Source organism: Labrus mixtus, chromosome 22, assembly GCF_963584025.1.
Source record: "Labrus mixtus chromosome 22, fLabMix1.1, whole genome shotgun sequence".
Lineage (NCBI taxonomy): Eukaryota > Metazoa > Chordata > Actinopteri > Labriformes > Labridae > Labrus > Labrus mixtus.
This window is the reverse complement of record NC_083633.1, coordinates 7,247,626-7,262,892: the sequence shown is the minus strand read 5'-3', so window position 1 is coordinate 7,262,892 and position 15,267 is coordinate 7,247,626.

Below are 15,267 nucleotides of genomic sequence, written 5' to 3'. Positions count from 1 at the left end.
CAAGAGACAGTTCAATCTGGACGGTTAGGGGGCGTGTGCAAATGACAGAGACTGGTTTAATGCTGTTTTTTTAAACATGACTGATCCTTCAGCCCCTACATAGCAACAGACTGTTGTCATAGAGACAGGACGGCTGTTTCAGTGCTTTTCTTCTCAGCGCACAAACGCTTCATGCAAACACTCCCGAGGGCACAGCCAGCACTTTTCTGCCCGGGAAAAAACACCAGGTGGACACAGAGCCTTAACTAGCAACAATTAGCTTTGATGATAAAATTATCGATTATCCAAGTCTTAATGGTCGTTTCAAAGGTCGATGAAGCAGCACAATATCTTTAAACAGATGAAAAGGCGTCGCTCTCGAGTACAGCGAGGCCCGGCTCGCCTGTTTTCTGCAGCGTCTAGCTTTGGCAGCAAGCTGAGGTCATCGGTACAGCTTTACGGCACCAGTTAGCCCGTCTCTGTTTGATACAACGGCTGAGTTTAAGAGGAAGAGGACGGTGATGAAGCTAAGAGAGAACGAGAGAGAGAGAGAGAGACAGTGAGCGAGAAGCAGAGTTTTCATCCTTTCATCCAGATATTATTCAGAACAGACTGAGACGTAACGTTAGCCTGTATCGTTATCAGTGTCATCGTCATCTCATGTTTAGCATCGTTACCGGCTGCAGAAAGTCGTCTAACTCGAGTTATGTCTCAGGCTTGAAAACAAATGAATCAACAAATCCATCTGACGCCACTTCCTCATCGATCTTCGAGTTAGCATTACGAGTTGGAATCTTACAAACTTTTCTCAACTAGCATGTTATAAACAACCCTCTCCCATGCAGCCATTAAGCCACAGCACATGACGACATGAAAACACAAACTCAAACTCTACATGCAAACAAGAGGCTGTAGATGTTAGCAGCCATATTTGCTCAAAATCCGGAAATATGACTAAACTGTGTCAGTCAACATGTTGTTTAGTTCAGGTTCAGGTTACTTTGTTTTACCTGTATGGGTAGTTTGGTTGCATGCAGAGTCACATATCCTTAAAGCACGGACAATACAAGTGCAAATGCTACATCGGCAAACATGTAGAAGTGCATGAAGTGTGATTCAAATTGTCACATTAAACGTTAAATTAAAAGTTGATCTGTAAAAGTTACAGAGCCTTGGACAATAAAATCTATAAATAAAATAAACCAATGAACCATTTAGAAGCATGAAAACATCCTGCTATCTCAGTCCCTCCACACAAGACCTCCCTGAAATACCAACGACCACATCAAGCAGCAAAGAGACACACACACACACACACACACACACACACACACACACACACACACACACACACACACACACACACACATCCTATGACTTGTTCTGCTCAATAATGGCTGCTGGGACAAAGCTGTTCAACACAAAAAGCGTAACAGCCCCATGTGTGTCTTAGAACAGTTCAGAGTAACTCAGAGAACTTAGGCAGGCGTCAAAGTGCACCAAACCTAAATCCTTCAACCTAAAGTTTTCCACACTAGCCTATGCAATCACTGCGTTATGAAAGCAGAAATTCCCTGATTCATGATGTGTTTATTGTCAATTTCTTCATAATTTTGGGACCCTAATCTACAGAATAAACATCACGCTGGAACCAAGAAGACTTGAAATGAAGTTAATATATTAACTTAAGTTCGGGGGCAGGACAACGCCCAAACCACACCTTCAGTCACCTGACAAGCCGACTTATACCGAGACATCCCACTCCACCCGGTTTTTCCACCCACCCTCCCTTCCCTTCCTCTCATGCATTCACCCTCCTTCCTCATCCCTTCATCTCGTTCGTCCAATTCTAGGAACAGTCTGGGCCGTGATCATCTCGGGCAGACTCATGCATGAGACGGGACCCCCCATCCTGAGTCTCCCTCGGCCCTGCAGTCTGTCCATCCTTCCAGACCAGCCGACTGACAACATCCTCTTCCATCGTCATCATTACCTTAACATACATTCATCTGTCTATCTGTGTCATTAAATATCTAACACGCGTATGGTTGTGGCGTCATCCCTGTTAACGAAACTAAAGATAAAGACAATACAGTCATCAGGAAGTGTTGACTGAGAGCTTACATGTAGTCAGAAGTATGGACTCAAAATAAACATGGAGGTAGTACCAGAGACCCATCAGTTTTAAAGCCCTGTTACATCACATCGCTCTCTGTCCCAGGTGGCATTTTTCAACAGGTGATCAAATCTGTTGTTTAGGTTAGGAGCATGAAAAGAGAGGAAGTCATGATCCTGTGGCTCCTGAACGCCTCACACGGCGCAGTAAAAAGCACCTGCCCAATCAAAGTGTGATAATCACGTCAACACACAGCAGGTGCAGAGATATGACTGAGATTACCCGGCAGTCACCTTCAATGAGAGTGTGTGCCTGCACGTACGGCGAGCGAACGCACAAACACAAACGTCTGCCTGCTCGGTGAGGAGCTGAAGGAAACTCTGAATGCAGAAAATAAACCTGTTCAAGTTTTATTGGTAACTTGCTGAGTCCTGACTGTCCTGCATTGACCTCTCAGCTTTAAGTGTTTTGTGTTTTAGTTAAAGGAGAATAATAGCACTCTCTCATATGACGCGTGTTACTGTTTCCTGTGTTTTCAGTTTTGGTTTTTAAGGACTTCTAGTCTAGCGTATGCTTCACTTTATAAAGATACACACAAATACAGCCAATGTTATAAGATTGGAACAAATAAGAAACAAACTGGACAAGGTTGTTTAAACTAGACAGCAAGATCACTGGGAAGCAAATGTGCAGACAGACTGGTACACATTGAATTTAGCCAGCAAAACTATACAGCAGACCCTCTGTGCCCCCTTTGGTCGGAGTATGAGCTCTTGACTTCAGGGTTCAGGTACAGGTTGACCAGGTTGAGGACTAACAGTACCACGCAGTATTCAGCTGCTTAATAAGCTCTGTTTATGCAGGATGAACTCGACACGCTGCACTTTATTTAACTTGCTGCTGAAATCCTTAATTTAATCATGTGATGCTTGAATGTGTTTTTGTGTGCTGTTCTGTGTACAGTATGTTTCTTTGTGTTGTGTTTTTTTCTAGGTGCAAGGCAAATTCTCCTAGGGGCTACAAAGGTTTCATTCATTCATTCATAAGTAAAACCTCTAATGATAGAACAAAACAAATGAATTCAAGTGGTTTTAAGTCGGTGGTTAGCGAGCCTTTGAGCTGGGAGAATTTGTCCCGCTTTTGCAACTCTCCCTCACCTTAACACTCCTGAGAGCAAAACACAACTCGGAGCAGTTAGTTTAAAGTGTAAAAAAAAAGTTGAGGTTCTACAAGTGACCCAAAGTTTGAGCTCTTCTACGGCTTTCACCTGCAAACTCATCATCATGAAGAACAGATGAACAACATGGACGCTAGCAGTGACGTCATCCATATGTTTCTGAAGAGGTGATGTGAGGTATACACAAGTTAATGCACCGCTGAGATAAGATGAGATTGGACGTACTGTGTATCAATGCTCGCAGAGATTCATATCAGAGAAGACTGGACGACTAACCTATGCTCAACCTTTCGCTCGCGAAGTGTCTTCACTTAAAGATGACGGTTTGCACCATATTTGTGCAAAAGCGGAGCACGTTAGTACATTTACGACATGGTTAAATGTGCCGAGAGGACGCACACTCACAGCAGCCTGAGTAGCAAAGGTTGAAGTGGGAGATAACGGTTTATTTATTTAGTGCACCAGGTGATAAAAACGTGCAGTCACTTAAAATCTGAAGGTGATGTCAGGACCCTCTGCAGGTTTCTGGGGGGGCTGTGTGGGAGCCGGGTGACTTCATGCTCTACTGCCCGCAGCCTTCCTCCTCCTCCTCCTCCTCCTTTTCATCCTCCTCCTCCTCTTCATCCCCCTCCTCTTTATCCTCCTCCTCCTTTTCATCTTCATCCTCCTCCTCCTCATCCTCCTCCTCCCTTTTATCTTCATCCTCCTCCTCTTCATCCTCCTCATCCCTTTTATCGTCACCCTACTCCTCTTCCTCCTCCTCTTCATCCTACTCCTCCTCATCCTCTTCATCCTCCTCCTCCTCCTCCCTTTTATCTTCATCCTCCTCCTCTTCATCCCTTTTATCTTCACCCTACTCCTCATCCTCCTCCTCTTCATCCTCCTCCTTTTTATCTTCATCATCTTCCTCCTCCTCCTTTTCATCCTCTTCCTCCTCTTCATCCTCCTCATCCTCCTCCTCTTCAACCTCCTCCTCTTCATCCTACTCCTCCTCATCCTCCTCCTCTTCAACCTCCTCCTCTTCATCCTACTCCTCCTCATCCTCCTCCTCTGTATCCTCCTCATCCTCCTTTTTATCTTCCTCCTCCTCCTCTTCCTCCTCCTTTTCATCCTCCTCCTCCTCTCCATCCTCCTCCTCTTCCTCCTCCTCACATGTGAGCCAGCAGGCCGTGGTTTATATCAGCTGAAAGGTATGAGCTCATGTAAACTGCAGCTCCATCACACTCGGTATATTAACCTCAGCTGCAGAGTAATGGGGGGGTAATCCAAACACTGATAGGAAGGGACCACCCTCTCATGTGAGAGTCTGCCAGACGGCTCTAATAGTGAGCTATGGGTGTGTGTGTGTGTGTGTGTGTGTGTGTGTGTGTGTGTGTGTGTGTGTGTGTGTGTGTGGGTTAACAGCTCCACTCAGCCTGGTTCGTTCTCACAAAACGACATTTTATCTGAGGTACAGAAGATCTCCTTTAAAGCCAAATTTGGCCTGTTTTTCTCCTCAACTGTCGTGTGACTTTAAGGCCAACTTGTAAAATCAAGCTAACACTAAAATTAGATTTAAGTAAGTTTCCATCAGACGGTTTGAGATGGAAAACAGGATTTCTGAATGGGGTAAAAATTCCTCACTGTCACATCTACAAGGAAAGTTTTTATTAATGGAGTCTCAAGTTTTGGAAAAATATCTGTTAGGGCTGTTTGGTGTGGCTAAGAGTTGGCAGAACATTTTTTTCTTGAAGACCAGAACAAAGAAATTCACTGTTTTCAAATTTTGTTTGAATGCTCCAGCTAATAGCTACAGAACCAGGACATGTGAATCACACTAAATACGTCCTGCAGAACACGTTTTATTAGCGGGATCTGAAGCTTTTAGCAATCGTTTTCAAGTGTCCTTCTTGAGCTTATCCTAACAATTCTGCCTCGCTGTGTGTGCTCATCGAATGTCAGGGAATTAAAGTCTCTCCATCAAGCAGTAATGAGAGAGTTAAAAAAAAGGCTTCAAAACCCACAAAGATTTCCTTCTAGGTTTGAAAAAACAGACAAAGACTTCAATATCGATCCCTGTGCTTCTTTTCCCTGACACTTTTCACTCCAAGGTTTTTTTTTTCTTTTTTCTAAAGATTTATTTTGGGGCTTTTTATGCCTTCATTGTCGAGACAGGAGAGCGGACAGAGCCAGGAATCAGGGACAGAGAGAGTGGGTAAAGGAGCCCCAGGCCAGACCTGAGCCCTGGGCTGCCTGCTGGGAGGACTACAGCCTCTGCACATTGAGCGCACGCCCCAACAACCCGGCCACCGACGCCCCTCACACCAAGGTTTTAAGCTGACCTTCTTGTTTGTCTTCACTAAGTTAAACCAAGTGAACAGTGAGCAGGTAGAAGCAGATTCTCACAGTCCCTGCAGAGTGATTTTTTTTTTTACCTTAAGTGGAGAAATAAGAGGTTTCGGTGTCGGAGGAGAAACTGACCTGAGTGCTTCTTATCTCACTGGACCAAAGGCTAACAGGTTTCACAGCAGCAGAGCCAACAGAGAGCTGAGACTACACGACATGTTGCACCGCAAAACAAAGTCTGCACTATTACATCGGTTAAGAAACCTCTTTTGCTTAAAGTGACATTAAAACATTTATTTAGTTTTGCTGCCAAATGTGTTTAGAAAGTATTTCCCTCTCACTAAACCCAGTAAAGGAAAGAGTTTGGTGGACCTTGTGACCGGTCTCACCACAGACGCTGTAGTAAACACACAGAGCAAACACGAGCGGCCGTTATTGAACGAGTCAGTATCGAGCCACCGTGTGAGCAACACCGTGTTGAAATGTTTGCTTTTCTACAAATCTGTTGTTCCTTTGACTTTGTTTTATAACTCTGAATCTGTCGGCCTACTTTCATTTGAGCTGACTTGAAACGAAAGCTTCAGTTAGGATAAGATATCTGTGTGAGCTGTGAACATCAAACTTTCACCATACAACAACAAAACGTACAAAACTTTCATTTCATGAACTGAGGAACTAAAACATTTACAACTTCTCATGTCACATCACAAAAACAATGCAACGTCACACAACTAAACGATAGATGCCACACAATGCAACGTAGCAAATCAAAATTTAATGCAACACAACGCCAAGCAATCTAGCACCATGTAACAAATCACCATGACACGTCATACCCATAACTCAAGGCCTCCGTACACAATGCAACTTAAACATAAAATGTGCATTATAAAAAACCTACACAACTTGTATTTCATGAAAAAAAAACATAAATTGCGGCAACGCTTTACCACAAGGCCACTTTAGGCAATGCAACACCACCAAATGCAACACTACAGTGTTATGCAAAGCCATGCAATGACACCTTATGTTGTACTATATGCAACAAATGCTCTGCAATGCAACGCCATGCAATGCAATGTAACGCTGCACAACACCATGCAGTGCTTCATCATGCAATGCTACGCTAGGTAACAAAACAATGCAACACAATTCATGTTGACTGTACTTCAGAACAGAAGTACGTTCTGCTGCTGCATGTAAGGAAATAATCCTCCGTACCAGCAGGTGGCAGTAGTCTGTGTTTGACATTTAAATAACGGGAAATCAGAAACTCAGAACCTTCTCCTGATAGATTCCCTCATTTCAGAAACTGTGGCTGAGTCCGAAATCACACACTCATTCCGTACTCCCTACTCACTATATAGTGACTTATATGTAGTGGACTATTTAGACTATATGGTCCACTCACTCAACAAAATTGAAAAACATTTCGGACCCTACTCGCTCACTCTCCGGCCATAGACAGTGACGTTATTGTTGTGCCTCAACCAAAAAGTGCAGTTTAACAACGGTCGAGGGTCAATAATAACGTCAAATAAAGTCATGAATTTCAGTGATAACTTCTATTATACTGAGTGTGTTTTCACAGAACATTTACAAATAATAAATAAATAGTGAATAGGCTGTGATTTCTGACACAGCCTCTGATTCTTCACCTCTGAAAACAAATTCAATACAATAAATTGTGTTGAATCCATTTATATAATAAAATCTGAATTGTTATTTTTGTTTCATAACTACTAAATAGCACAGAGCCTTTTCACTTTCACAGTGAATACAAATACAGATAAGACTTTTATTGACAGTTTTTTGCAGCCAAAAACAACAGAATGAAACCTGTTTGTGTTTTGCATGATGACACCGATGTACCGGTTACACAGCTCAACCCGAAAACTTCAGACTCGTTGTGTCAAGCTTGAGGTCGAACCTGATCTCCGCCTGATCTCTTTAAACCCCTCTGTTTGTATTTGTTTCATTTACGTTCAAACTGTCTGACTGGTAATTACATGTCGTGAAAGTCCCACTGACTCAGAAGAACAGTGAGGCGGTCACTGCAGGTGTGTTGCGTTTGACTGACGGGGTTGGGGGGGAACACCTGCAGTGACATCACTCACAGGGGGCGTGGCCAAACAGAGGCCCACACACACAGAGTAAGGAAGAAGTCGCTGTGAGTCACTTTGCTGAGGTAAAGATCTGTAAAGTGTGAAATTGTGCAACAATGACACACTTGCAGACACACTCATCTTTATGTTGTCACAATGAATGCACAGCTGTTTTTACTTAAACATGCTTTCACTTTTACTTTTGACTTAGTGGAGACTGCTTACTGTAAACGTCCCGCTTAAAGTCCAACTTACTTCTCATGAGGAAATATCAATGTTCATGTAGACTTCAGACTTGTTATTAAAAAGTGGAGTCGCCTCCTACTGGCCATCAGAAAGAATGCAGGTTTAAGGAATTTGAGCATTGGCTTCACTTTTGAATAGAGGCTACGTCCACTTCTATGACTTACAGGAATACTCAGTGTTTGTCTGTCCTCACCTGAACGTCAAATTTGAAGGACTCCTGACAGTCGATCATAGACTCATGTGTCATGTTTTTGTTTACCTATTTATCAGATATTTAATTCAAATGGAAATCTCTGAGGAAAGCTTCAATGTTGCAAGAAAAAGAAGAAATGCCACCACACTTACACAGAGAAAAAGTGATGCTGCAGAGCGGTAAGTAGCTCAGTCTGTCGGGACTCGCTTTGGGAACTGGAGGATCGCAAGTTCAAGTCCCTGAGTGGACCAGGTCTGCCAAGGGCCTTTTTTACAAGACACCGAACACCCAACTGATCGGGCGCTCTTTCATGTGCAGCCCCCTCACTCTGCACACTCACACAATGCCTCAATGCAATGTCTTTCTTCAGGTGATGGATGTTTGAGTAAGTGTGCAGACGTCTTCTTTTCCTTCCTTCCTTTCCATTTTTATAGAATCATCCTCTATCAAAGATGATGTTTAATGCGACTACAAATTGAGCGAATCCTGATTTGTAGCTGATTTTATCCACATCAAGTGTGTCTGTAGAAAATGTGTGTTTTTGCTGGAAGCGTTTACAGAAATGATTTCAGCGGGAGGCTGTACATACAGTAGGGGGGGGGCGGGGGTACATACAGTAGCGTGCCACTGCCGGGATAAGCCCCTCAAAGTTTGTTTTTAGGCTCTGGCTTCACAGCACGACTGCTACTGATAGAAGCTGAGCGCTCTGGAAATGAAAAGTGCATTAGAAACCCCCTTATGAAGCTGCATTCTTCACTAATCCAGAGGAGATCTGCACTGCGAGGCCTCCTCCCCTCTGATCCTCAGAAAAACAGACGGGGACGAGGGGGAGAACCTGAGTTAAAGAGAAATACGTTACCCTGTGTTAAAACAGAGTGCACTTTGTTGATGTCAGGTAAGTGAATATATCCAGAGAGGAAGAAAAACAGCGGCCTCTTTTTTCTTTTTTACGGAGCTGTGAAGGGCTCCGAGAACATCAAATCTTCTCCGTTCTTAGAAAACATGTGATCCTTTATTTACAGTTAAACGAGAACATCACAGGAATTACTGCTGAGCTTTTCCAAGACTTCAAAGAGGTACTCATCATGGAAGAATAAGCTCACATGAAGCTATTTTAAAAATGAGCTGAAACCTGAAATTTAAGCTCATTTGTTTTATTTGCTTATTTATTTGGCTACCAGAAACCACAAATTGATAATAATGAAACATCTTTAAAAGTGTTTAAATGGAAACGTTTTTCATGGACTTATAAGCTCAATCAAAAAAACCATCAGAGAATCACCAAATTCATTTGGATTTATCCTTTGGGGATGATGAATGTCTGCACAAACATTTCAAGACCATCCCCCCCTTGTTGGACAGAGAAGAAAATCTGAATCTGATGTTCATGAAGCATGTTCTTCTTCAACTTGTTGTCATTTGAGCCACGTCCACTGTAGAGATGTAAAATGATTGTAGATCAAAAAAATATTCACATTCAAGTGAAACGTTTAGACATTATAGCAACTTTCTATTCTTCAGTTAGTGTTTGTGGTCGAGTTAAGGTACGTTAAAATGAACTAGGGAAGTGTGCAAAAGCCGCGTCAGCTACGTAACAGCGTGACATCATAGTAGCGCTACACAGTGTAGTCTGCCAGTAAATTTTAACCTAGAAGAAGAACGTGACACGGTAAACAAATGGCAACAATGGAGGTCGTCCAGCAGATGTCTCCACCTCTGAGGTCGTCCTTGGGGCGGTCCTACGCGCTGACATAAGTCGCAGAAAAAACTAAAACGGCCTCGAAGCAGTGCTGTGTCGCCGTTAAAAGACGTACTAAGGCTCAGGTGAAGCGGCAGCTTATGGACACCGACTTGGAAGCTACCGGACCTGACAGCCGACCCATGGACTTGTTTTTGAAAGCAGCCTTATCTTCTTATGTGATCCAACTACAACAACAAAAAGCTGAACTCATAGACGAAGCTTGGGCTCGTCGCTCATCACGAAGCCGTCCAGTGCGATCAGGTCGCCAGTGGCCCGGCAGAACCGCGTACAGGTGAGCTGACCCAGTCTTATGTTTTCCCTGTCGTGAGAACCTTCACTTCAGGTTAGGGCTAGCTTTTTGTTTGTTTAGCCGGTGCTAGCTCATAACACACAGGTGGAGGTGACGATTTCTTTCGACCAATCAAGGGACTGCAGTGTGTCTAGCTCTAGCCTTTAGGGTCCGATCAGGACGCTTGGCTCCCCAACAGAAGGGAGCAAACAAGTAGGACAGTACAGATCGTCTATTTTGGTTCCATTCCAACTTTTGACAATGGAAACGCCAACAAATGCGTATACTGAACTGAACCGGACTGCTTGGTGGAAATAGGGCCTTTTGCCCATTTCTGCAGTTCCATACACATCTATGTAACCCACTAAACATTATTTCTGTTTTACAGACATGTGAGCCTCTGTGTTTATTGTCCGTGTGGATAATCATCTGTCTAGACAAATGAACAGAAAACAGTCAGGACTCTAAAGTGGCTCTACAGATTGCTCACAGTTTTTGTTGAAGGTCAGCAGTTCAGTGAACCGTGATCCAGGCCGTGTTCAAAGAGCCGCCCCTAATGGCTCTGACACGGGATCCCTGCTTTTATCTGTTTCTGCTCATTCTTTCCATCCCGGCCCGACAATGATACCGCTGCTGCCTGTGATGTTGACACAGCCAAGCCCACCTTTGTTTTTTCTGTCAAAGTGGGTCTAAAGACAACACGCCGGCCTGGGGTCGAGAGGAAAAAGCTGTGACTGCTCAAGAGGTCCAAGACAAGAAGAAGAAGAATACTGAGGTGTAACTGAGTTTTTTTTTCATTGCTGAAATGTGATCCACCCCCCCTCTCTCTGCAGCTCGCCCAAGAGTGGGCCTCTCTGGTCACGCTGAACGAACAGCCACGTAGTCGACGCATGCAGTCCAACATAAAGCCACCCAGGCAGTAGCACCAGCAGCAGCAGCCATGAAGCTCTTTTAAAAGCCAGAGTTGAGCTTGATCCTTCTGCAAACAGATGATCCCGCTGTAAACAAAGCCGGGAGGAGAGAGATGAGCTCTTTCAAATCCTTCAGAGCCTGTAATACAAGAAGCTCACGTGAAAACTCTGTAAACCGTAAATGAGGCTTGCTGTCAAACACAGGTACATTGAAACCGCCTTCCTGTTCTACAGTGACCCCGACCTACATGACGACATGTTTCTGCATCTGCACGGAGACGAGCAGACCTGTTTACCTCCCAAACTGATGTAGAGACCTTTAAACAGCCAAAACGTTGCCATGTTGACATTAAACCTCAAGTTTCCAGAGCAATAAAACTGCTGGGGCAATCTTTACCTCCAATAAAAAGTCAACTTTTAACATTGACTTTGGGATTGAATTTCTGTTTTTCAGGTCAGACCTGGAGGAGAATGGAAAACTACATCTTATAAATCACCTATACTTAGTGAAGCTTGGTGATTATTTGTCGCCACAGATGGTTTTAAACTAACAATATGACGAATTTCATGACAGTGTTTACATTAAATTATCAAAATTAATAAAAAATTGACTAAACCGATGTTATACTGTATATCTTTTTTTTGAGTACATTACCTCATCTTTCCAACAAAACCAGAGAAATCTGTAATTTTACAGTTGTAACGGGACGTGTCTTTCGAGGCAGCCGCCATGACAGACACTACATGTTTTCCGTTGCCATGGAAACACCGGATGATACGTCAAAGAGTGCTACATAAGAAACAGGAAAACTGAATCATGATCTATGGCTACATACATTTCTGGAGACTGTTTCAATGGAAGGTGCAGCCTCTAACCTGGTTGACGAATACAAGGAAGACCAACACATATGGAAAGACATTTTGGACATTATAAAGACTGTGCCGATATTTATTTTTTGTCGGATGTTGCAAATGTCTTAACAAAAAGAAAAAATGTTAATGCATACTGTAAGCTGTCTTTAAAGTTGAACTTAAATAAAAAACTTTAAATGGAAAAAAAAAAAAAAAAAAAAGACTGCTACATAAGGAAGCGGGAGCTGCTACTTATAGCTGCCGTATACTGTTGCTGTATGTGCTGCTGTGGTAAAAACCTCATGTAAATCATACTCGGATACAATAGCTCGTCGGTAAACATTATTCTCCGTCCACTTTAATAATCAAGCCAATAAAAACTACCAACACCCCACAAAGTTTGCACTTTTAAAAACAAACAAAAAAAAAAGTTTACGCAAGTTTACCCTCTGTTATGTCCGTCATGACCCTGTTTTGTCAGTCAGTGTGAAATCCTTTGCCCTATTCAGACTGCTTTTTTATTTGTTATTTTTTTTGCAAAAGTGCCATAACTAAGCTCAGCCGTCATCTCGTCTTTGTACATTCATATTGATTACGCGACGTTGGTGTCCCACTCAGCAGAATCCACGTTGCGTTTGGGCATTGCAGAAGAACAGCACAGCCACACACAGTCAGACATGCACAAACACACAGCGCTAGCTCCACTGAAACCATCTCTGTTTACAACCTCTGAAGACGGTACAGAGGTTCTGAGACATTCAGATTGAAGGTGAAAAGTCACACCGAGGACAGATATTGCAGCTTGAAGCAGCAGTCTGAATAGGGCTTATTGTTGAAGACTTCATAAGCTTACCTATGAGCTCATGTTGCTCATGGTTCCCAGCTAAAGGGAGCTGAAGGGAGTCACGGCAGCATGAAGCATGCTTTACCCTCTGCTGGATTTTTAAAGCAAATCCTTCTTTGCAAAGAAATCCACCATCTCTAACAGGTGACCCGGAGAGGCTGCTCTCTGCTTACACGCTGTCCGTACAAAGGGAATCATGCCAGTACAGTGCTTCATGTGTTGTACTTTAAGTTAAAAATCTTTTCATTCATAAGGTGTTTCAGCTGTGTGCGAGCGCGGTACCTCGTGTGCTGAGAGCGCTGACGCAGGAGAAGAGAGACGAATTTGAAAGTAGTTCAGCGCAGAGCTTTAGGAAAAGCTCTCTCAGCGTTTTTCACTAAGCCTCTCTAAAAACCCTCCTGGCTCCTGCACCTACAGAGCTGTTGTGTAACCTTTACACCCACCAGAACACACGTATACACACACACACACACACACACACACACACACACACACACTGTTAAACCATGCGATCAGGAAGCCTTTGATGGGAGGTTTTCTAAAACAAGGGAAGGCCTATTTTTGAAAGTCATCCACCAAGGGACTCAATTAGCACTTCATCTAACGGCGGGAGCACGAGGTCGACGTGTGCTCCCTCCCTTCCTGTGTTTCCTGAGGAAACGCTGAAGTGAGTGGACTCCGCACGACGGTGGTCTATAGCGTTCCTTTTGACCCAGTTCTCTTCAAACACCACAGCTTCTTCTTCTGCATGTTTCAGATGGTCTGGTTGGCCGGGCTGCATCTCCTCTTCTTCACTCACTAACTCCTGCACGCTGTCCTGAAAGTAGCCCACATTTGGCCGGCTGACGCGCTGTCTGTCCTCACTGCCAAGAATCCCATATGTTAAAGCTCAGCACATACGTCTCACAGATGGTGATGACTGTGCTGGCTGTGCCTCGTCTCCTTCTCTCCCTCTGTCTAACATTTGCTAGATTTCAGTGGAACTCGTCCAGAGACGTCCTTTTCTGCACTCGAGGTACATTTTAAGCACACAAATCAAACCTCGAACCTTGGACTATTTATGCTTTACAATACTCCTTTCCTCCCCTAGTTTTAAAATAATGTCTGACAGAATGAAGCGGAGCGCCTGCCAGGAGCTACTTAAGTAGAAAAGAAGTTCAAACATACATTATGGATTTGACATTTCATTTGAGAGAAATGTCAGCCAGGACATTAATAATCCCACATTCAGACCCAAACAGACGAGCAAGGAGCAGATTTAGAGTTTTAAATTAAAACACATTTGGCTTCCTGCTTGTATTTCTTCTCTTCATGGCTTACTGCCTGCCCGTTCTACTTCAATAATTAAGTTCAAGCCAATAAATAACCTTGAAGAAAGACACGATGCATGAATTGGTTCAGTTATATTTGTGAATGAGCGATCCTTTTAAGGAGTTCATAAATTGTAAGAGGTCAAAGTAAGTGAATCAGTAAATAATCCTGTGTAGAAAACTATCAACCTCACTGGCAGTTTCTACAGGATCTGTGTGCGCCGCGTTCAAACCTGCACTCAGGAGCTGATCGCACCCTCTCTTAGTCTATGCTCGTGTTTCCACTGCACGCTACACGGTATGTCTCCGCTGTGTGCCAGCAGCGCCACTACGCTTTACTCCACTCCAAACGCGAGCCGAGGCTGTGTCCAACAGAGCCCACTGCAAGCACACATAAAGCTGCACAGGGCATCTGGTCAACTTCAAAATAAAACAACACACACACTCTGAATGAGCAGCAAAGTAACCTGTTGTTTGCACGTTGTTCTCTTTATTCCAGCGTGATCTCGTAGTTCCACTGAGATCTTGTGAATCTGTGTGTACAGCTGCTACGGACCCAGTGGGACAGGGTATGGACTATGTGGGCTAGGGGGTTGCGCTTCGAAAAGGACCGGGGGGTACTGTAAGGGTCGGCGCCTTCGGTCAGAGCAAAGACACGGGGAGATGGAAAAATGGTTAATAAACTTGTGCTTCTTTTCTCGACTTCTGACTACTCAAAGCGCTTTAACACCGCTTTTCACACAAACACATTCACACACTGATGGTAGAGGCTGTAAATGAAGAAGTTGTAAAGAAGTTAGATTAAGAAAAAGGTTTCATCTGATTCAGTGTCCAGAAGGGGTCCGGAGATAATCTTTATTAACTGAAGCACTCTATAATAACTGATAGAGTCGTACGTGCAGTGGGCTCTTTGCGGGTAAGCTAACGTTCACATCGATCCATCCTGGAGCTTTTGGCATGTTTACACACACAGCGAGCTCCGTGCAGAGCGATGTGTTGCGTTCCCGTCTGCTCTGAAGTTTTCCAGATCCTCACACGCCGACTTGTTTTGCTCTCTCCATCTCTCTCCTTTGTTGCAGTCTGACATGTGTTTGGCACCTCTTATCTGGTTTAGCTCAGCACTGTGATGTGTGTTTCTGGGATTCTTGCTCGCTCACTCACGTGCCCAGCTTGCAGCTA